At 46.4% G+C, this 23,266-nt stretch overlaps 1 protein-coding gene across 5 annotated transcripts in view; it reads left to right on the forward strand.

The window, feature by feature from the left end:
• The window catches only part of ZNF362 (zinc finger protein 362), an 89,644-nt gene that overhangs the window by 25,644 nt on the left and 40,734 nt on the right, over positions 1 to 23,266 (forward strand). The window contains exon 1 of one of the 5 annotated variants that reach the window (XM_068241608.1): positions 6,363 to 6,440. The exons of the other annotated variants lie outside the window; for them this stretch is intronic. The gene's annotated coding sequence lies outside the window, so the exon portion shown is untranslated. Of the gene's footprint in view, positions 1 to 6,362; positions 6,441 to 23,266 lie in introns of those variants that run through there. 5 annotated transcript variants of the gene reach the window in all.

Here is a 23,266-nt window from a genome sequence, read left to right on the forward strand (position 1 = left end):
ATGCACCGGCCTAATTTTTTTAAAACAATTATTGCACATTTTCTGTAAATCCAATAAACGTAATTTCACTTCTCAAATATCACTGTGTGTGTCTCCTATCCTACATAATAAAACCCCCTTGTCTCTGCGTCCGTGTTTGTGTGTGTCCCTGCGATTGCGCTACTGCGCATGTGCCGCAGGGACACCCTTTGGACGGAGCAGGGCAGGCGGACGGTTGCGCGCGCGGTGGCCGTGGTTTTTAAACAGGCTAAGTCACTAGTATGATATATTTAACTAACATTTTTTTATCGTAACAACCAGCGATTTATACAGGAAAATCATGACGATAAACAAAGTTGCCCAAACTTTCGCATCCCACTGTACCTGCGTTTTTTTTTTTAACAAGCGCAGTGTTCTCCCCAGGCTCTGTTAGCCGGGTGCTCCACCCGGCTAGTTTTGGTGAGCACCCGGCTGTCATCGGCTCACCTCTTTCTCTGTTGTAAGCAGAGTTGTGCAGAGAAGCACCGGCCCTGCATTCTATCATCTCGCCCCACCCGGCGGCTTTTTCATGCCACCACGCTGGAAAAAAATTCTGGGGAGAAAACTGAAGCGGTTCCCATTTACTTTAAAGGACACCTTAACTGAGAAGTATATGGAGGCTGCCACATTTATTTCCTTTTAAACAATACCAGTTGCCTGGCTGTCCTGCTGATTCACTGCCCCTAATACTTTTAGCCATTGACCATGAACAAGCATGCAGACCAGATGTTTCAGACTGAAGTCTGACAGTCTGATTAGAAGCATATTTGTTTCCGCAGCATTCTTGTGACCACCTCTTGCATTTCATATTTCCATGCACGACTACAGGACTTCACTAGAGCCACCCTCATCCGGTGGAACTCTCTTGCATTGCCCATTAGTGTTGCCCCCTCCTTAAAGAGAATCTGTATTGTTAAAATCGCACAAAAGTAAACATACCAGTGCGTTAGGGGACATCTCCTATTACCGTCTGTCACAATTTCGCCGCTCCCCGCCGCATTAAAAGTGGTTAAAAACAGTTTTAAAAAGTTTGTTTATAAACAAACAAAATGGCCACCAAAACAGACAGTAGGTTGATGTACAGTATGTCCACACATAGAAAATACATCCATACACAAGCAGGCTGTATACAGCATTCCTTTTGAATCTCAAGAGATCATTTGTGTGTTTCTTTCCCCCTGCATCTCTCATGCACTGAAGTTTTAGGCTGCTCTTTTCTTCCTGCAAACAGCTTTGCCCTTGTCTGTAATTCCTCACTATGTGAAAGCCCAGCCAGCTCAGAGGATGATTTATCCAGCTTGTAAGAGATAAGAGAGAAGAGAGAAGCTGCTCTAATCTAAATAACACACAGGCAGTGTGCAGAGAGGGGCCTGGAGGGGGGAGTTTATAGCAGAACCACAACACTGAAGAACTTGGCAGCCTTCCAGACACAGGCTGACAAGTCTGACAAGAGATAGATAAGTTGATTTATTACAGAGACAGTATTAGTATAAAGTGCTGCAGTAAGCCAGAACACATTAGAATAGCTTTTGGAACTTGTAGGATGATAAAAAACAGGATGCAATTTTTGTTACAGAGTCTCTTTAAGCACCTTCAAACAGGCCCTCAAAACCCACCTCTTCAAGAAGGCCTTTCCCACCGTGTCAATTCCCTAACTCGCTTGGCCAAGAACCTCAAATCCCCTCCTATCGTGTCACCACCCCCTCTTTTTAGATTGTAAGCCTGTGGCCGGGCCCTCCCTCTTTGTGTATCATACCTGATCATGCATCCTGGTTGCAGAATAACGTGAACTTGAATGACTTGGAGTACTACATGATCTGGCATTGTGTGTCTTACTGCTTATTACCTGTATTGTGTTGTCTGTCACCCCTATTATCATCGTCTGTAATCTTATTTATTGTTCAGCGCTGTGCTATATGTCAGCGCTATATAAATCCAATAAATAATAATAATTCAGGTGTGTGATTCAGACACCACTGCAGCTAAAGAGATCAGCAGGACTGCCAGGCAACTGGTATTGTTTAAAAGGAAATTAATATGGCAGCCTCCAAATTACTCTCACTTGAGGTGTAGAAAAGTAAAGTAAGCCTCCCTCCTGGTGACGGAAAATGGCCATCACATTACAGGATTAATAGAGAGGCTTGAGATATTAATGGGGAGGGACTTACCCCTGACACAGGGAGTCTTCCTGCTGACATTCTGGGTGCAGCTCTGGAACAGAATGTTTTTGTCATCTCATTGTGAAGTTTTCACACAAGGCCACCTCTAATTTTGTGCTATATTATCATATGCTCTGTATATAGTATTTATTTCCTTTTGTTATTGGTTGTGTTGAAAAGGCTCTGTTCCCACTTGAGCAGATGCAAAATGGAAACGGTAAGCTCTGTCCAATTTGCATCCTCTCTGGGTCGTCCGCATCAGCCCATTGTCCGAAGCGATTGCCGCCCACCTGTCCCGCCGCTGCTTGGTCCCTCTATACAGTTTTCAGTTTGGAGGCCGGCAGGAGCACAGGGATTTCCATAGGCTGCGTTAGGCCAATTCTTCCTAGCAACAGGGATCATTGTCATTGGTCCACTCTGAACCAATGTGAATTCTCGCTGTTGCTGAGTAATCCCATTGGTCTTTTGCATCCCAATAGGGATCCCCATGCTTTTTTCTTGTGTACAGGGAGCGAGTGGCAGTGATCGGTGGCGGGATGCGTAGCCTGGGGTAGATGCAGACGCATCCACCTGCCGGGATTATCATGGGCTGCACAGAAGTGCGGTCCGCTTACCGCAACGGATCCCACAGATCTGTTGCAGAGAGAGAAGCGTGAACAGCTTATTTTTATAAAATAGGAGCCGTTCACTGTCCGTTTTAGCGATGGGCGGAGAACAGACAAAAAAATGGCTGATCGCAGCTCTAGTGGGAACCTAGCCTGAACATGAAATCCTGGCCAATATTGCAATGCACCTGCATTACTTATTTGACCCCTCTCGAATATACAGGCATGTCAAACTTCATTATATTCAGTGCTGTGCCATGCTGCTAATACTGATAGTAAACATACAACAGTGTGTGCTGATCTCTGCTTGAAGAATTTGTCTAAATCTCCCTATTCAAGTGCTGATAACATGTGCAAATACTGAGTACAGAGAGAAGAAGGAACTGCTTGTAATGATGGCCAAACATTAGTCGTTTATCCTCTATGATCAACCGATGGAATTCAATCATATTATCGGATTGAGGGAGAATCGATTATTTTCCATTCTGCTCTATCGATGGAAATTGACCAATACCTGGTTGAATCAACCAATTTACTTGATCAAACAGGATGGAAGATATCGGTTGATTGCAGAGGAATCGGCAATTCCTTTGCAATCAGCAATTCCAATTTACTTGATCGAACAGGATGGAAGATATCGGTTGATTGCAAAGGAATCGGCAATTGTTCACATGATTTTGATCAACACAGAATGGATTTTTGGATTCAGAGCATGGAGGCACAACATTGGTCAGATCGATTAGTGAAGGAGAATTGCATAGGATCTCGCTTACATGGAGTGTGTGGCCCACTAGTCCATCGACTTTTGATCAACTACACTGTAGTTGATCGCCTATTAAAGTCCATCGCTTAATCACTTGGAAAATCCTGTAATGTATGGGCACCTTACACCTGAGAAGGGGAAACAAGTTCTGTTTTACTTACCGGAAGCTTCTTACAGCCCGTAGTAGCCTCACTAGTCCTTTGGTTTCCTCCTGGTCCGCTCTGCTGAGCCCCTCCATAAAATTGTCCATCGCTGGCTACCATGGGAGCACAATCGAGGAGGTGCGGGGGCAAGCATGGAGGGGAACAGTAGACCAAGAGGAAACTGAGAGACCTATAAGGCTATGGGAGACTGGAAGAAGCCCCAGGTAAGTAAAACAGAACTTGTTTCGCCGCCTCAGGTACACTTTAACCACTTGAGGACCCACCCTTTACCCCCCCTTAAGGACCAGCGCTGATTTTTGTGATCTATGCTGGGTGGGCTCTGCAGCCCCCAGCACAGATCAGCTGGCATGCAGAGCGATCAGATCGCCCCCCTTTTTTCCCCCCTATGGGGATGATGTGCAGGGGGGGGGGGTCTGATCGCTCCTGCTGGTGGCATGTTGCGGGGGGGGGGGGTGTCACCTCAAAGCACCCCTCCGCGGCGACATTCCCCCCCCCCCCTCCCTCTCCTACCTGTCCCCCCGGTGATCGGGGCTGCACAAGACGCTATCCGTCCTGTGCAGCCTGTGACAGGATGTCCGCTGTCACATGGCGGCGATTCCCGGCCGCTGATTGGCCGGGGATCGCCGATCTGCCTTACGGCGCTGCTGCGCAGCAGCGCCGTACAATGTAAACAAAGGAGACAAATGTCTCCTGCGTTTACATTTAGTCTGCGAGCCGCGATCAGTGGCTCGCAGGCTATTCACGGAGACCCGCTCCGTGATCACAGGAACCTGCCGCTCGCACAAGCGGCCTTTCCTGATTAATTAGGGAGGCACCTGGCGACGCAGAGCTGCGTCGCTGGTCCTCCAGCTACCACTTTGCCGCCGCACGGTATGAGTGTGCGGTCGGCAAGTGGTTAAAGTAATCCTGTAAAGAAGAAAACTGCCAATAGGGGGTACTTACCTTGGGAGGGGGAAGCCTCTGGATCCTAATCAGACCTCCCCCATCCTCTTCAGCTTCGGGAACCCAGCGCTGGCAGCCCCCGAACAGCGTCCAGCAATATTTACCTATCTGCTCTCCTGCACAGGCGCAGTATAAGTGTCCCCTCGGGATCCGGTGGAAATAGCCAAACCTGATCAGGTCTGCGGTACTGCACAGGTAAATATTGCCTCACGATGAAGCGCCGGCAGATTTTTTTGGGGCTGCCACCACTGGACCCTCGAGGATGAAGAAGACAGGGTAAGTCATTAGGATCTCATGAGGAATCCCCTCCCAAGGTAAGTACTCCATAGGGTCACTTTTTTCCTTTACAGGTTCTCTTCGAACAACAGACTTTGACATATGATCAGAGAGGGATTTTAATAGATTTCACCTTGGAATCTATAAAAAATCTATGCCCCAATGCAGGACCAACTGCCGTGCCCCCAGGTCCCCCCCCCATATAAATGTTCTCCCATGGGCAAATGTTGGCAATGGGGTGCACTAACCTGCCCGCCGGGGCTCTCTTTCTGTGTCCTGTCTTTTTCCCCACTGGTGCGCCTGTATCTCGCCACATGTACGTAGTCGCGTAACATACATGCCTCTGGGTCACAGGGAACAGGTGCACTAGTGGAGATGGAGACAGGTGGAGCTTGCCGGCAGATAGGTAAGTATGCACTCTGCTGCCAACTCTGCATGGGCTTCAGGGAAGACAATTGGGGGGGGACCTGGGGGTCTGTCGTGCAGAAATCTATTACCGCGCATCTGTCGTTTCTGATTGATCGTTTAGGTTGATTTTGGAGGGAAATCAAACAAAATTATGATCATGCAGCATCAGTTTCTGGCAGATTTGGCAAGTGTATGGGCACCTTTATTTCATAAAATGTAAAGGGTGACAGATATATAGCCTTAGTAATCAGGGCCTCAATTTAGGCTATTTTAATGTCTCTATTTTAGCGTAAAACGTATTTGTTTTTACTTTGCCTCTGTGAAGTCCCATTCCTCAGATATTCCCGTTGCTGCTTGTCGTCAGTAGTAGCTGAGCCTGTGTACCAGGCCCTCCCCTTCTGCTGTCATCCTTTAGGGCAGAGTTCCCGCAACCCTGTCCTCAAGGCCCACCAACAGCATATGTTTTGCAGAAAACCATAAACATGCACAGGTGAGGTAATTAGTGTCTCAGCAGAGCTGATTAACTACCTCAGGATTTCCACAAAACATGCACTGTTGGTGGACCCTGAGGACAGGGTTGGGGAACACTGCTTTTAGGGTATATTTCCACAAGGATATTACATTTTGCTTATGTTTCTCCCGTATGCAAATTTTTCTAACACTCATTACATGAGAAACAGATACGTGGTGCAGAAATATGCGGCATGCAATCCATATTTTTTTCTGCATCACAGCGCATGCAAAAATTTGCATTCAATATAAATTACTCAATTGACATGCACTGGTTTCATTTTGAATGCGAAAATCACTTACTTCAAACTTAGTGTAAATGGGCCCTAATGTAAACGTTGTTGGAGACAAGCCTTGTACACACCAGTGTTCTCCCCAAGCTCTTTTAGCCGAGTACTCCACCCAGAAAATTTTGGTAAGCACCCAGCTGTCATTGGTCCTTGTTGTGCTGGAAAACCCATTTTCTGTGTTCTGGCTGCGAAAAGGAGGTACTGATCCAATATTTTGCGGTACATGGTTTGTCCATTGGCCCCTCTGTGCAGTGAAGTCATCCTGTACTCTTAGGCTGGACTCCCACTACACTGGATGTACAAGGGTGAGTTCATAGTATATTCTGTGCCCCATTGCTTGTCCATCACCCTGCTCCCACCACTCAATGTTGTGCATCCGTTCCATTGTCATCGCCGCCGTTTGACACCCCCCCACCCCCGCTGCTGTTCAGGGGTCTGCAGCCACTGCTGCCTCTGCATGGGACACTCGCTGGTATATATCCTGGCAGAACACGAGCCCATTGGATTGCTCTGAGAATCCTGCCTAGCAACAGGGAGGATTCTCATTTGTCCACCCCTCAGTGATCCAATGAGAATCCTCCATGTTGCTAAGCAGGATTTTCGTTGTTTGTTTGCTATCCAATGGGAGTTTGCTTCTTTCAAGACTCTGTATACCAGCAAGAGTCCTGTGCAGTGGAGCCGGGGTGCCCCGAAGACACAGAAGGCAGGTGAGAAAAGCAGAAGCGTATGTGGCGACAAGCCTAGAGACACGGTCCCTTCTCATAGGCTTCCATTGATACCGTCGCCATTCGCTTTGTCTGCGTTCTGTGAATTACTTTCTAGGTTCCACTTACAGCAATGGAACAAACAGATAAATGGAGCAACAGACAAACGTTGCAGACTGACAAGTGTTCACTGAGCCTATAAATACCTTCTGTTCTCCAGTGCAGAAATGGTCAGGTTTTTTTGGGCTAGGAACAGGGCCTTTGCAGAAAACTAGCCTCAAAGCAAAAATGTCCACCTCTGTGCTTGGCTGTGGGGATGGAGTTCTATTGGTCATAGGGCCGGTTGACACTTGAGCGGATGTAGAACGGAAATGGTAAGCGCATCCTTGAGGTAGATGTGTACCGTCCGTTCTGCATATGCATGCAACAAACACTCCAAACTGTTTTGCATTCGCCCGTCCGCTCTTGCATTGATTATTTCCACCCGTATGCATTGCCCCTCACCTGTCCCGCCACCGCTCGGTCCCTTCAAAAGCCTGGAGTCCGGTAGATGCATGTGACTCACCATAGGCTGTAGCAGGCCAATTCTCCCTAGCAACAGGGAGAATTTTCATTGGTCCTTCATGAACCAATGAGAATTCTCCCTGATGCTAAGGATTTCCATTGGTCTTTTTCAGCCCAATAGACATCCTTTCGCCACCGGGCTGTTTTAAAGGGACCGTGTGGTGGAGATAGGCGGTGGGACACGTGAGTATGATGTAACGGCGGCGATGCGGATGCAGGCGAAATGGGCGATGCGGCGACTATCCTAGTGAGAATTGGAATGGTAGGGGTGTGTCGACGCCCTAGAGAAAAATACAGGAAACACAAACGGGAGCCCAGTAGTGCAATACGTAGAGATGCAGGATTAAATGAAACGTAAATAGATTTTCTACTCACAAAAGCAAGTTGCAAGCGGAGCAACCACCCACAAGAAGCAGGTAGAGACAATGAACCCGACTCCACTTGTGATGGTCCAACTGGACCTGGATGTGGGCGCTCTACTTGAAAACAGTGACAGACGACTAGTGGGGTCAGGACCACTAGAGGTCTGCCTCGACCCTTCCAACAAGATTTGTTGGGGGGTATACTAAGCACATTTGGGGGAAGAGGCCTGGTATGTGTGACACTTTTAAAAACAGTTAAAAGTGCCAATTAGATCAAAGCCGTCCAACATAGGAAGCCCCTATGTTGGACGGTTTTGATCTAATTGGCACTTTTATTGGCCGGAGGAAGCGGGCTCAGACACGCGAAACGCATTGCCTGGGCTCAATAAATATCCTTTGTGTTTACAAAGTTCTCGTTGTTGAGGTAAGCCACCTCAATTCTTTCCAATATAACTGTTTTTGTTTCAATCGTTTTTATTAGGCTTTGTAAAATAAGAAGCTTACAGAAAATACATATGCAGAATGTAAATTTAAACATAACGAAGGCTGTTATTGTAGGCTAAGGTAGACAAAAATCACTCCTAACAGATATGCTATTTGACATGTTGCGATCACCAAGTGGATAGTTGCTGGTGCTAGTGGTAAAACCAGTAAACAAGAGTGTTACAACACCAATGATATTGCGTGGGGGAATCAGCTGTTGTAAGTATAAGTGTAGTAAAGATATCTCTTACCCATACATTAACCAAACAATTTGGCTGGGCAAGAGCCTATCTTTTGGGATTGTTGACTTAAGCCAGTGTATCCTATCTCCCAGCGGAGGTAGGAATTAGTTGCATCTAAAGTGCATCTTATATTCAAGTAGGGACTGGGACGATATAATATGCATGTGTTACCGGAGTGGTAGAAATAGAAAAATAATCAAGAAAGATAGGAAAGGGAAGAAAAATAAGAAAGGAAGAGAGTAGAATGGAGGAGAGAAGGTATGGGACAAGGAGAGCCCGAAGTGCTGGGGCCAACTGCGGCAATTGAGGCCAGGGCATTGTATAGGTTATAGAGGGCCTTTGGAGATTATTAATCCGGGCACTACCGTCTGAGCCCAGAAAGTATTCGATTGCGGGCGACCATACTTTATTGAAATTTGCCATGTCGTCTCCCAGTCTGGCCCGTAATTTCTCAAAGAAGAGGACCCGGCTCAACCTATTTCTCACTAGATCAAAGGAGAGAGCCCTTGTATTCCAAGCAGCTGCTATTGTGAGTTTTGTAGCGGTGAATATGTAGCTAACTAGTTTATTTTGTGGCTTAGTGAGGTTGGAATAGGGAAGACCTAATAATGTGTGAGTAGGATTCCTAGGTATAGGTTCATTGACTAAGGAGGAGGCCCATGTGCACACTCTCAGCCAGAGTCTCCGAGCCTTGGGGCATTTCCACCAAATGTGGTCATGGGTACCTAGAAAGCTGCATCCTCTAAAGCAATTCGGTGAGCGGTCTTTGTTGAACTTAGCCAAGCGGGCAGGAACTAAATACCAGCGAAGGAGCAATTTATAGTTAACTTCTACCAGATCAGCATTTATAGAGACTTTAGGGATGTTGGCCCAGATATCGGAGAGGTCCTCAGTTCCTATGTTGATACCCAAGTCTTTCTCTCAGTCAGTGATATACTTAGGTTTATGCTTGGACTGCTCATGTAATATTTCCTTATAGATAGTTGATAATGTTCCTGGGGAAAGCGGGTCTGAGGCGCAGATGTGCTCGAATGGTGTTCTAGTCAGTGGGGAGTTGGTGTATGAGAGGTGGGCCTTAATAAAATGAGCGATCTGTAGGTAGCGAAAGGTCTCGGAGGGGGGGAGTTGTTTGTGTTCCCGAAGGGCGGCAAGGGACTTCATTCCACTATCTGTAGATAGATCGTATACCTTTGTAAGGTGTGTGTTAACCCACCAGTGAAAACTAGCCAGGGACTCTAGTGCTGCAGGGAAGGAGGGGTTACCCATGAAAGAGGCCAGTGGTCTATGGGAGGACATGAGGTTTCCGGAGTATTTGCAACTATCCCATATCGATAAAGAGTGCTTTATTATAGGGTTGGCCACTTTACATCTGGATGCGGGGGTGATCCAGAGAAGGTTGGAGATTTTAATTGGATTCATGATGGATTCTTCAATGTCCACCCATGACCAATATAACTGTTTTTAAAAGTTTTACACATACCATGGCGCCTCTTCCCCCAAATGATCCTAGTGAGAACAGACAGTGTACGCTTTCATTGGACACATTTTCCCGTACGGTCCGGGAAAATGTGCTGAGCTTGGGCTCTGCATTCCATCTCGCGTTCCGCAACCCACTTTTCCATGTAGGATCCGTGTTTTGTAATAAGTAGAAGTGAATCCTATTTTTAACATAGGATCCACTTCCTGTGTTTAAGCGGAACTTTAAAAACGTATCGCACGGATGCATTTTTAAAGGGATACTGTAAGCCTGTTTTTTAAATCAATATGGACTACTGGGGTATGTTTGCTGTCTTGAGACATACCTTTTCGCCAGTTAGTCCATGTGATGGCGCTCCCTGTGGCCTCGGTATTCTCCTCTGAAATCTCCGACGACTTAAGTCTGAGATTTCAACCCAGGAAGAAGTGCTGTTCCTGGTTTGAGTCCTGTGTTTCAAGACAGGCACGCCCCCTCCAGCTCCACCGCCCGCCCCTCCGGTTGCCTGCTGGCTCGGTCCTATGCGCTGAAACTGTGCATGCTGTCACTGGGCGCGAGCACGAGAGAACGTTCTGCGCATGCATGATAATGACGTCCTCTCGTGCGCAGCGCTAAAGGGAAGTGCCTGATTGATGGGTAATGATAAATGCCCCGGAAGTAGATGCGGGGCTCGCCGCCATATTGGATTCCGGAGGAACTTTAACGGGGGGAAATAACCACCAGAACGGGGATGGAGAGAGGCGATATATGCAGATTATGCATCCGATGAAACAGGAGATAAGGTACATATATTTATTGTGGGTGGTTGGTTTAGGGGTTACAGTATCCCCTTAAAGGGATACTGTAGGGGGGTCGGGGGAAAATGAGCTGAACTTACCTGGGGCTTCTAATGGTCCCCCGCAGACATCCTGTGTTGGCGCAGCCACTCCCCGATGCTCCGGCCCCGCCTCCGGTTCACTTCTGGAATTTCTGACTTTAAAGTCAGAAAACCACTCCGCCTGCACGCCCGTGTCCTCGCTCCCGCTGATGTCATCAAGAGCGCACAGCGCTGGCCCAGTATGGTCTGTGTTTGCGCAGTACGCTCCTAGTGACATCAGGGGAAGCGAGGACACGGCAACACAGGCGCAGTGGTTTTCTGACTTTAAAGTCAGAAATTCCAGAAGTGAACTGGAGGCGGGGCCGGAGCATCGGTGAGTGGCTGCGCCAACACAGGATGTCTGCGGGGGACCGTTAGAAGCCCCGGGTAAGTTCAGCTCATTTTCCCCTGACCCCCCTACAGTATCCCTTTAAAGCAAGTGTGAACTGGCCCATACTCGGTATTTATCTTCCTCCAAACTTGTTGATTCAAGTTGATGCCAAAAAATTAGATTGTGGTCCGATCTGAACACAACACTTTCTTCCAAGCCTTCTCTGAATCATTTAGATGTTCACTGGCAAACTTAAAGGATACCTGACGTGAAAGGCATATTTATGCTGCCATATTTATTTCCTTATAAACAATACCAGTTTCCTGGCAGTCCTGCTGATCTCTTTGGCTGTGGTAGTGTCTGAATCACACCTGAGACAAGCATGTGGCTAATCCAGTCAGACCTCAGTCAGAAACATCAGTCAGATTTGCATGCTTGTTTAGGGTTTATGACTAAAATTATTAAACATGTGATCAGCAGTATAGCCAGGCAACCAGCATTGTTTAAATGGAAATAAGATGATGGTGAGATTGCAAGGGGCAGGAAAATTAGGAGTTTCGTTTTTTTCTGTGTTTAGCTTCAGGAACCTGGTTGACATCCAGGATGAGATGGTTGAGAGGGAGGAGGATACAGTGTTCTCCCCAGGCTCTTTTAGCTGGGTGCTCCACCCGGCTAGTTTTGGTGAGCACCCGGCTGTCATCAGCTCACCTCCTCCTCTGCTGTAAGCAGAGAAGCGCCAGCCCTGCATTCTGTCATCTCGCCCACTCGGCTATTTTTTAATGCCACCCAGCTACTTTTTCATGCCACCTGGCGGGAAAAAAATTCTGGGGAAAACACTGGGATACCTTATCCATGGTGGTAGTGGAGGGGTCCTTGTTATGGAGTTAGATCCATACCAAGGACCTCTGTTGTTGTGGGCCGATCCCTCACCTTTCTCCTTATCATGAGGCAAGATCATGCATAGAGCCCTGGACCAAGGGGGATTGATGGTCATTTTATATTTATCTGTATATTAATATATTACTATTTATACTGATAGTAAACTAGCTGCAGCGTGTGCTGATCTTTGCTGCCTCGAGTATGTACAGTATAAGCTGTTACTCTCTGCCTGTGCTGATAGTAACCTAGCTGCAGCGTGTGCTGATCTGCACTGCCTCCGGTATGTACAGTATAAGCTGTTACTCTCTGCCTGTACTGATAGTAAACTAGCTGCAGTGAGTGCTGATCTCTGCTGCCTCCAGTATGTACAGTATAAGCTGTTACTCTCTGCCTGTACTGATAGTAAACTAGCTGCAGTGAGTGCTGATTTCTGCTACCTCCAGTATGTACAGTATAAGCTGTTACCCTGTTCTTGTACTGACAGTAAACTAGCTGCAGTGTGTGCTGATCTCTGCTGCCTCCAGTATGTACAGTATAAGCTGTTACTCTGTGCCTGTACTGACAGTAAACTAGCTGCAGTGTTTGCTGATCTCTGCTACCTCCAGTATGTACAGTATAAGCTGTTACTCTGTGCCTGTACCGATAGTATTCTAGCTGCAGCATATGCTGATCTCTGCTACCTCCAGTATGTACAGTATAAGCTGCTACTCTGTGCCTGTACTGACAGTAAACTAGCTGCAGCGTGTGCTGATCTCTGCTACCTCCAGTATGTACAGTATAAGCTGTTACTCTGTGCCTGTACTGACAGTAAACTAGCTGCAGTGTGCTGATGTCTGCTCCCTCCAGTATATACAGTATAAGCTGTTACTCTGTGCCTGTACTGACAGTAAACTAGCTGCAGTGTGCTGATTTCTGCTACCTCCAGTATGTACAGTATAAGCTGATACTCTGTGCCTGTACTGACAGTAAACTAGCTGCAGCGTGTGCTGATCTCTGCTATCTCCAGTATGTACAGTATAAGCTGTTACTCTGTGCCTGTACTGATAGTAAACTAGCTGCAGTGTTTTCTGATCTCTGTTACCTCCAGTATGTACAGTATAAGCTGTTACTCTGTGCCTGTACTGATAGTAAACTAGCTGCAGTGTGTGCTGACCTCTGCTACCTCCAGTATGTACAGTATAAGCTGATACTCTGTGCCTGCATTGATAGTAAAATAGTTGCAGTGTGTGGTGACCTCTGCTGCCTCCAATATGTTCAATATGAGCTGTAGGGCTCTGTTCCCATTTGAGCGAGGGAACGGAATGGACATTTTTGTTGTCTGCTCCGCTCCACAGTAAATGGCTCCTTTTTTAATAAATAATTTTGTAAAAATTGGCTATTTTAGAAATAGGAGCCGTTAACACTTGTCACGCTGCAACGGATCCGCAGGATAGTACACTAGCTGTAGCGTGTGCTGATCTCTGCTGCCGCCAGCATTTACACCATTAGCTGTTACTCTGTGCCTGTACTGATAGTAAACTACCTGTAGCATGTGCTGATCTCTGTTGCTTCCAGTATGTACAGTATAAGCTGTTAGGCAGTGTTCCTGTTTGTGCTGGACCATGTGCGACTAGAGAGAGCAGATGGTCCGCTGTGGTCCAGCTGTAGCCCGGGGCTGATGCGCTCCACCGTATGCTACATGGGGGAACGCATCCACCTACCTGGGATTATAGCGGACTGCACAGAAATCCGCTTTATAAAATAGGAGCTGTTCACTGTGGATTGGAGAACGGACAAGAAATGTTCGTTCCTCCGCTAAAGTGGGAACAGAGCCTTACTATGTGCTTGCTGCCTCCAGTATGTACAGTATAAGCTGTTACTCTGTGCCTGTACTGATAGTAAACTAGCTGCAGTGTGTGCTGATCTCAGCTGCCTACAGTATGTACAGTATAAGCTGTTACTCTGTGACTGGATATAGTAAACTACTTTTTCCGGACACTTGAAATTTGTCTAAAATCAGGGCAGCACGGTGACGTAGTGGTTAGCGCTCTCGCCTTGCAACGCTGGGTCCCCGGTTCGAATCCCAGCCAGGTCAACATCTGCAAGGAGTTTGTATGTTCTCCCTGTGTCTGCGTGGGTTTCCTCCGGGCACTCCAGTTTCCTCCCACATCCCAAAAACATACAGATAAGTTAATTGGCTTCCCACAAAATTGGCCCTAGACTATGATACATGTACTACACGATACATACATAGACATATAACTATGGTAGGGACTAGATTGTGAGCCCCTCTGAGGGACAGTTAGTGACAAGACAATATACTCTGTACAGTGCTGCGTAATATGTCGGCGCTATATAAATACTTAAATAAATAAAATAATAAATAAATAAAAAGGGATTCTACTGTATTCTGTGCCTGTACTGATAGTAAACTAGCTGCAGTGTGTGCTGATCTCTGCTGCCTTCAGTATGTACAGTATAAGCTGTTACTCTGTGCCTGTACAGATAGTAAACTAGCTGCAGTGTGTGCTGATCTCTGCTGCCTCCAGTATGTACAGTATAAGCTGTTACTCTCTGCCTGTACTGATAGTAAACTAGCTGCAGTGTGTGCTGATCTCTGCTGCCTCCAGTATGTACAGTATAAGCTGTTACTCTCTGCCTGTACTGATAGTAAACTAGCTGCAGCGTGTGCTGAATTCTGCTGCCTCCAGTATGTACAGTATAAGCTGTTACTCTGTGCCTGTACTGATAGTAAACTAGCTGCAACATGTGCTGATCTCAGCAGCCTCCAGTATGTACAGTATAAGCTGTTACTCACTGCCTGTATGGATGGTACACTAACTTCAGTGTGTACTGATCTTTGCTGCTTCCAGTATGCATACTATAAGCTTTTACCCTGTGTCTGTATGAATAGTAAACTAGCTGCAGTGTGTGCTGATCTCTGCGACCTCCAATATGTACAGTATAAGCTGTTACACTGTGCCTGTACTGATAGTAAACTAGTTGCAGTGTGTGCTGATCTCTGCTGCTTCCAGTATGTACAGTATAAGCTGTTACTCACTGCCTGTACTGATAGTAAACTAGCGAGAGCATGTGCTGATCTCTACTGCCTCCAGTATGTACAGTATAAGCTGTTACTCACTGCCTGTATGGATGGTACACTAACTTCAGTGTGTACTGATCTTTGCTGCTTCCAGTATGTATGCTATAACCTGTTACCCTGTGTCTGTATGAATAGTAAACTAGCTGAAGTGTGTGCTGATCTCTGCTGCCTCCAGTATGTACAGTATAAGCTGTCACTCTCTGCCTTTACTGATAGTAAACTAGCTGCAGTGTGCGCTGATCTCTGCTACCTCCAATATGTACAGTATAAGCGGTTACTCTGTGCCTGTACTGATAGTAAACCAGCTGCAGTGTGTGCTGATCTCTGCTGCCTCCATTATGTAAAGTATAAGCTGTTACCCTGTGCCTGTACTGACAGTAAACTAGCTGCAGTGAGTGCTGATCTCTGCTGCCTCCAGTATGTACAGTATAAGCGGTTACTCTGTGGCAGTGCTGATAGTAAACTAGCTGCAGTGTGTGCTGATCTCTGTTACCCCCAATATATACAGTATATGCCTTTGTTCTTTTTACTTCTTGATGTCATACAAATACCCATTGTTTTAGGAAGGCACACTTCATAATTAAGGGACCTCTTGCTTCCTTTTGGTCCCTTGCAAGCTCTTATTGATTCTCTGTCACCATGAACTTACTGGGTACTGTAACTTTCTTTGCATATACTGATAATAGACTAGCTGCAGTATGTGCTAAGGGCTCTTTCACATCAGAGCTTGCGTTGGAGAACGCTCAAAGCATACGTTTTGTTGTATGCCTTTTACTGCGTTTTGATATGCGTTGCACTGCAGTGAGTGTGCGTTTTTAATCCGTTTTCAATGCGTTACTGCACATAGAAAAACGCAGGTAATTTTTTTTTCTTTTAGTTTTCAACTTTCTACATTGTTCCTCTGTTGCATTCTGGGACTGATTGCCTGCGTTAACGGATTAAAAACGCGCATAGTGTGCATTTTACATTGACTAACATTGTAACGCATAAAGCTAGCGTCGGCCGAAAAACTGCGCCTGGGTGCAGTGTAACGCAACGCACAAAAAGGCTGCGTTACATGTGAAAGCTAAAATGAAAGTCTATGGACTTTCATTTCACCTTGGGTAACGCAAACTTTACCCTTTGCATTGAAACGCAGAAAATCTGCCCTAATGTGAAAGAGCCCTAAAGACCCAGTATGGTGATGGTGATTCTGGTCTCCAGTATGTACAGCTTTATTAGTGATTTAGGTGTGTGATGATGGGGATTCTGGTCTCCCGTCGTTATGGTGATGGTGATTCTGGTGTGTGGTGATGGTGTTTCAGGTGTGTGGTGATGGTGATTCAGGTGTGTGACGATGGGGATTCTGGTCTCCCGTGGTTGTGGTGATTCATGTGTGTTGATGGTGATTTTGGTGTGTGGTGATGGTGATTCCATTGTGTGGTGCTGGGGATTCTGGTGTATGGTGATGGTGATTCAGGTGTGGGACGATGGGGATTCTGGTCTCCCGTGGTTATGGTAATGGAGATTCTGGTGTGTGGTGATGGTGATTCAGGTGTGTGGTGATGGTGATTCTGGTGTGTGGTGATGGTGATTGAGGTGTGTGGTGATGGTGATTCTGGTGTGTGATGATGGTGATTCAGGTGTGTGGTGATGGTGATTCAGGTGTGTGGTGATGGTGATTCAGGTGTGTGGTGATGCTGGTGATGGTGATTCTGGTGTGTGGTGATGGTGATTCTGGTGTGTGGTGATGGTGATTCTGGTGTGTGGTGATGGTGATCTGGTGTGTGATGATGGTGATTCAGGTGAGTGGTGATGGTGATTCAGGTGTGTGGTGATGGTGATTCAGGTGTGTGGTGATGGTGATTCTGGTGTGTGGTGATGGTGATTCTGGTGTGTGGTGATAGGAATTCTGGTCTCCCATGGTTGAGGTGATGGTGATCTGATGTTTGGTGATGGTGTAGGCAGGAGGAGTGTAAGCAGAAACACACACACATATCTATAGCTGTATACAGCCTCTTTGCTGGGCACTGTGAGGTTTAGGCGTTGCATTTCTCTTGCACAGTCAGGCTCGGGCCTTGTTTTGTGTGAGGCCTGAAGCGGAGCAGGAACTGACCCTGGAACCTGCTGAGATCTTCATCTGACTAAAAATAAACACAGGCTTTCATAGCATTCCTCAGAAAGCCACATTTTCAGGATTAACTCATTCCCTGCCTGCTTCTGCCTCGCTGCTGTGGCCGTGACTGCCTGTGTTTTGCTGACATTTCAGTGCTAAATATCTCTGCATGGGCTGAGGTGTGACAGAGGAGTTGGCAACGTATTTCTCTTTTTTTATTGATACTGTTGTGTGTGCTTCAGGTGTGATTGATATGTGATTGATAGAATGAAGATACTTGTTCCTGCCTGGAGGATTGCTGCATTCCATAAGGTGGCCCATACACAGACAGATTGCCAGCAAACACATTGATCCCTCGCTGATCGAAATCTGATTCTGAATCTGTTCTCAGGAGAGCTTACACTCAAATTTAAATATAATAAAAAAATTAATTTGCAGCAGATTCCACCATCAGATAGATTTCTGTCAGATGCCTGTCATGTAGAATCTGACAGGAATCTATCTGATGCGTGCCACACACTAGGAACAGATTTCCAATAGATTTCAGAATGAAATCTATTGGAAATCGATCTAAATGCATTATTGAGCATACACATGACCTGTCTACCACTAGAGGAGGACGTTGGTTTCCATTAACAGCTTGCATGCAACCTATTAACCCCCTTGGCGGTATGAAAAATACCGCCAGGGGGCAGCGCAGCAGTTTTTTTAAAAAAAAATTTTTTTTAAATCATGTAGCGAGCCCAGGGCTCGCTACATGATAGCCGCTGCTCAGCGGCATCCCCCCAGCCCCGCCGATCGCCTCCGGCGATAGGCGATCAGGAAATCCCGTTCAAAGAACGGGATTTCCTGGAGGGCTTCCCCCGTCGCCATGGCGACGGGGCGGGATGACGTCACCGACGTCGGGACGTCATTGGGAGACCCGATCCACCCCTTGGCGCTGCCTGGCACTGATTGGCCAGGCAGCGCAGGGGTCTGGGGCCGCGCGCCGCACCGGATAGCGGCGATCGGGCGCGCGGCGGTGGCGATCGGGGTGCTGGCGCAGCTAGCAAAGTGCTAGCTGCGTCCAGCAAAAAAAAAATTTATGTAAATCGGCCCAGCAGGGCCTGAGCGGCATCCTCCGGCGGCTTACCCCGTGTCACACACGGGGTTACCGCTAAGGAGGTTAAGTACTCGTCCCTCCCACTGCGAAGAAGTCAATCCTCCATGGGAGGGGCCTAACACTAACTAACACTAACTAAATCCTAACCTATGTATATGCATAGCCTGGGTGCGGCTAATCGTCAAGGTGCGTTTGTAGTTCCTGGGGGGGCTCAGCGCATCTCTGATGGAGGCCATTCGGAGGCGGCCTGGTGTTGCGCTGATCCACCTTGTGCGCAATTTTCGATTTTATTTGATTAGCCGCACCCAGGCTATGCATATACATAGGTTAGGATTTAGTTAGTGTTAGGCCCCTCCCATGGAGGATTGACTTCTTCGCAGTGGGAGGGACGAGTACTTAATAGGTTGCATGCAAGCTGTTAATGGAAACCAACATCCTTCTCTAGTGGTAGACAGGTCATGTGTATGCTCGGTGTGTATTCGACCCCACAAGTGGGGCTTGCACTCTTTTGCAGGTAGGCACTAGTCTGTTTTTAAGTAGCGCTGCTCATTTCCTTGCTATGTACTAATGTAATTCGTTTTTGGTCAGCTGCTCCCACTTAACAGCCATGCTTTTGGTGTATATGCAGAGCTTCTGTTTGGGATCAAGGTGCGTTTGTAGTTCCTGGGGGGGCTCAGCGCATCTCTGATGGAGGCCATTCAGAGGCGGCCTGGTGTTGCGCTGATCCACCTTGTGCGCAAATGCATTATTGGACCATTAGATCCAATGCAACTCTATGGGCCATCGATTTGCTGCCACCAACAGATCAACCTAGATTTTCCATCCTGTCAGAAGAAATCGATCAAAATTGGCAGCAAATCGATCGCATGGGGAATTTGATAGAATCGATTTCTGATCGATTCTATAGAATCGATCGATGGCTGAAATCGACCAGTGTATGGGCCCCTTTACACTCTAAAGCCCCATACACACGCTTAACGACGGTCTTTTATGCAGCACAATTGTTGAACAACTTTTGTTGTGATACAAGTTGAAACAGCTAAAAAAAAGTAATTTGCTATTGTTCAAAAAGCTGATAAGACTGATAAGAAGTCAATCCAACAGTTTTTGAACAATAGCAAAATACTTTTTTTTAGCTATTTCAACTTGTTTCACAACAAAAGTTGTTCAACAATTGTGCTGCATGAAAGACCGCTGTTGATCGTGTGTATGGGGCTTCAGGTACCATAGTCTATTGTCCTATCTAATGTCCTATCATATTATTATTATTATGTATTTATACAGCACTGACATCTTCTGCAGCACTTTACAGAGTACATAGACCTGTCACTGACTGTCCTCAGAGGAGCTCACAGTCTAATCTCTATCATAGTCATATGTCTTACCATATTATTATTATGTATTTACATAGCACTGGCATCTTCTGCAGCACTTTACAGAGTACATAGTCATGTCACTGACTGTCCTCAGAGGAGCTCACAATCTAATCCCTACCATAGTCATAGCCTAATGTCCTACCATATTATTATGTATTTATATAGCACTGACATCTTCTACAGCACTTTACACAGTACATCGTCATGTCACTAACTGTCTTCAGAGGAGCTCACAATCTAATCCTGCCATTATCATAGTCTAATGACCTGCTATATTATTATTATGTATTTATCAGGGGCTTAGCAATAGGGGGTGCAGAAGTTGCAACTGCATCGGGGGCCCTTGAGCCAGAGGGGCCCTCCCTCAACTGCAGTATTAGCTCTCTATTGGTCCTGTGCTCATAATGATCACTTCTATAGATACTTTGATTAGTGGTAATCATTAACAAACTGCTTTCCATTCCCTTCTTGCACCTTTGAAATTGTAGTTGCCATTGGCAGGTTTTGGTGCGCTGTATCAATTGTTATGTATAGAGTGCTTGTGGGGCCCCATTGTAAAACTTGCATCGGGGCCCACAGCTCCTTAGCTACGCCACTGTTATTTATATAGCACTGACATCTTCTGCAGCACTTTACAGAGTACATAGTCATGTCACTGACTGTCCTCAGAGGAGCTCACAAAGCTAATCCTTCCATAGTCCTAGTCTAATGACCTGCTGTATTATTATTATGTATTTATACAGCACTGACATATTCTGCAGCACTTTCACAGTACATAGTCATGTCACTAACTGTCCTCAGAGGAGCTCACAATCTAATCCTATTTTCTGCAGCACTTTACAGAATACACACTGGCTGTCCTCAAGAGGAGCTTACAATCAGAGTTTACTATGATGAGATTCTACTGTATTTGCTTTATGGGCCACATTTGCTAATCACTAGAGTACAAATTGCTTCCTCTCTGTAGTCAGCTGTTTGATGGGTCCTTCTGGTGTGTCCATTGGACACGTATTCCCCTTTGCCACTAAACGGAATTTCATGTTTGTTGCACATCTAATGTGTTTTTAAAGCGGTTTTCCTATTTTTTATATGCCATACAGTTATCATATTTGCATTTGTGCATAAGTATTATTATTCATTTAGAAATTCCAAGTTCCCAAAAGTACAGTTTTTTTTCTTTGAGAGCTGCCTTTGCATTTTATTCATAACTGGTTTTATTCATCTTGTATTGAAGGCAGAAATGCTTTGAGTGTCTGTCTGTGTCCAGGAGCTTCTGCACGGTCAGAGAGTGTGTCACATTTCTCACTTGATACAATTAAATAAACACAAGATAACATTATCTCCACTTCGGATGTGTCCAGCTTTCTCTGCACTGAACTTTCAAGCCCTGTGTTTAACTGAATGCTGTTGTAGTAAAAAAAATGGTGGTAGTAAATAATATGCTGTAAATATTTTTTTTTTTAAAGCAAAGAAGAAATGCTGGGTTTCATTCGGGGCATCGCATTGAAATTGTGTTTCCATGTGATTTTTCATATACGGTTTTCTGGGTTTTTAAACGGCTGATAGTGCTGCATTTTGTTAGGTACAATGTGCGAAATACATGTTAGGAAAGTCATGTCTTCCCCTACACTGTCTCTCCGCCACCCAATAGGAACCCTTGAGGCTCCTGCAGAGTATGACAGTGGAGCACACTCACCTCTCCAGAAGGCACGCCCCTTCCTGTCTTGTGTCTTGTCCTCCTCATTGCTGGCGCCCTCTCACATGTGCACACTCATGTACATGCTGTTGGGTCACAGTGAGGGGACGCCAGCGACGGGGAAGATAGAAGGACACGGTGAGGGGCGGAGTGTGTGTGTGTGTGTGTGTGTGTGTGTGTGTGTGTGTGTGGGGGGGGGGTGCCGAAGAGGTGAGGGCCCTCCGCTACCTTTATACTCTGCAGGGGCTGGGGAGATTGCTGTGGGGTGGTGGAGAGATAGCTTAGGGGAGAACTGACAGAGGCTGATTCTACTTTTATGGCCCATACTCACGGGCTACATTTGTGGCCTGTCGCTAGCACACGTAAGCGTGTGCGCAACAGGCCGGCGACAGCTCCTCGGCAGGTCCCTCCGCGTACACACGTGGAAGAGGGATCAGCGGTGCGACGGAAGCTGTCGCCGACGTTCCTCCCCCCACCGCCGGAAGCGCCGTGTTCTGTATAGAGGTTGCTGTCGCTAGTCCGCATACACACGCGGACTAGCGGCAGTTGTGGCGAAGTTGCGGCGGCAACTGTCGCTGGGCGATTGACCGCGCCAATCGGCTGGCGACAGCAGCGACGAGCGGCAGTTCGGGGTGCGTGCCTGTGTTGCGCCTCATACTCACGGGCGACCTGTCGCCGCAACACGCGTGCGCCGCGTGTTGCGGCGACAATTGTAGCCCGTGAGTATGGGCCATTAGCTCCAGAAGACACCCCTGCACCATGGATGAACCTGGGTTTAGAATATATTTTCTTTCCTGGTTTCCATCCTCTAAACTTAGGTGTGGCTTATGGTTAGGTGTGTCTTATGGTGCGGAAAATATGGTAACTAATTAAAATTGAATGTCAATTTACTTTATTGGTGTGCACCAAAAATCACATGCAAAACAGCCACAAAAAGATAGAATCGGAATTGAAGCAACGCACAGCACAGAATTGGAAAAAGCACAAAAAAGAAAATGACAGGGATGTATGTGAAGGCTGCCTCATAGTGGCAGTACTGATAACAGACATCTTTTCCAAAGTATTCCTACATCATACACTTATGATAAAAACCATGTGATTACATGCAGAGGCGGGACTTTGTAGATCACAGGAAGTGGGTGTGAACAGTTGCACGAACGCCCATCTCTTCTAACAGGAAGTAGCAAGCTCTGTATGGATAGGTGCACATCTTCATGAGGAGTTTTTAAATTTAAAATGAAGTTATAATTTACAATAATCAGCAGAATTTCTTTCTGAATTTTCACTGTTCAATTTTGGGTTCGGTTGAGGTTAAACTGATAGCAGATGGTGCACCCAGTGGCCAGTGTTGTTATAGGGAATATATTGTGCCATATCAATGAGTCGCTCTATGGATGTGTGTAGCCTACTGGATTGCTTTTCTCAAAGATAGTAAGCAGTGCACCCGGCCGGCTCTCTGGTAGAGTGTAAGCTCCTGTGGTTCGCTTGGTTTGGTACAGATAGCATTGCAAGACTATTAGGTGAATGCTGGTTACAGGTCAGCTGGTGTTTGTGGAGTGCCACATTTCTGATCTCCCCAGTCCAGTAGGAGGTTTTGCTCTTCCAGCAGTGCTGGTGGCTGCGTTAGAACTATTCTTATTACACTATTGTTATTATTCAGCATTTATATAGCACTGACATCTTCCACAGTGGTGTACAGAGTATATTGTCTTGTCAGTAACTGTCCCTCAGAGGGGCTCACAATCTAATCCCTACCATAGTCATATGTCCATTGGAGTCTAGGGACAATTTTAGAGGGAAGCCAAGTAACTTATCTGTATGTTTTTAAGATGTGGGAGGAAACCCACTAAAATACGGGGTAAAACATACAAACTCATTGCAGATA

This window comes from Hyperolius riggenbachi, chromosome 6 (assembly GCF_040937935.1).
Source record: "Hyperolius riggenbachi isolate aHypRig1 chromosome 6, aHypRig1.pri, whole genome shotgun sequence".
In the NCBI taxonomy this organism is placed as follows: Eukaryota; Metazoa; Chordata; class Amphibia; order Anura; family Hyperoliidae; genus Hyperolius; species Hyperolius riggenbachi.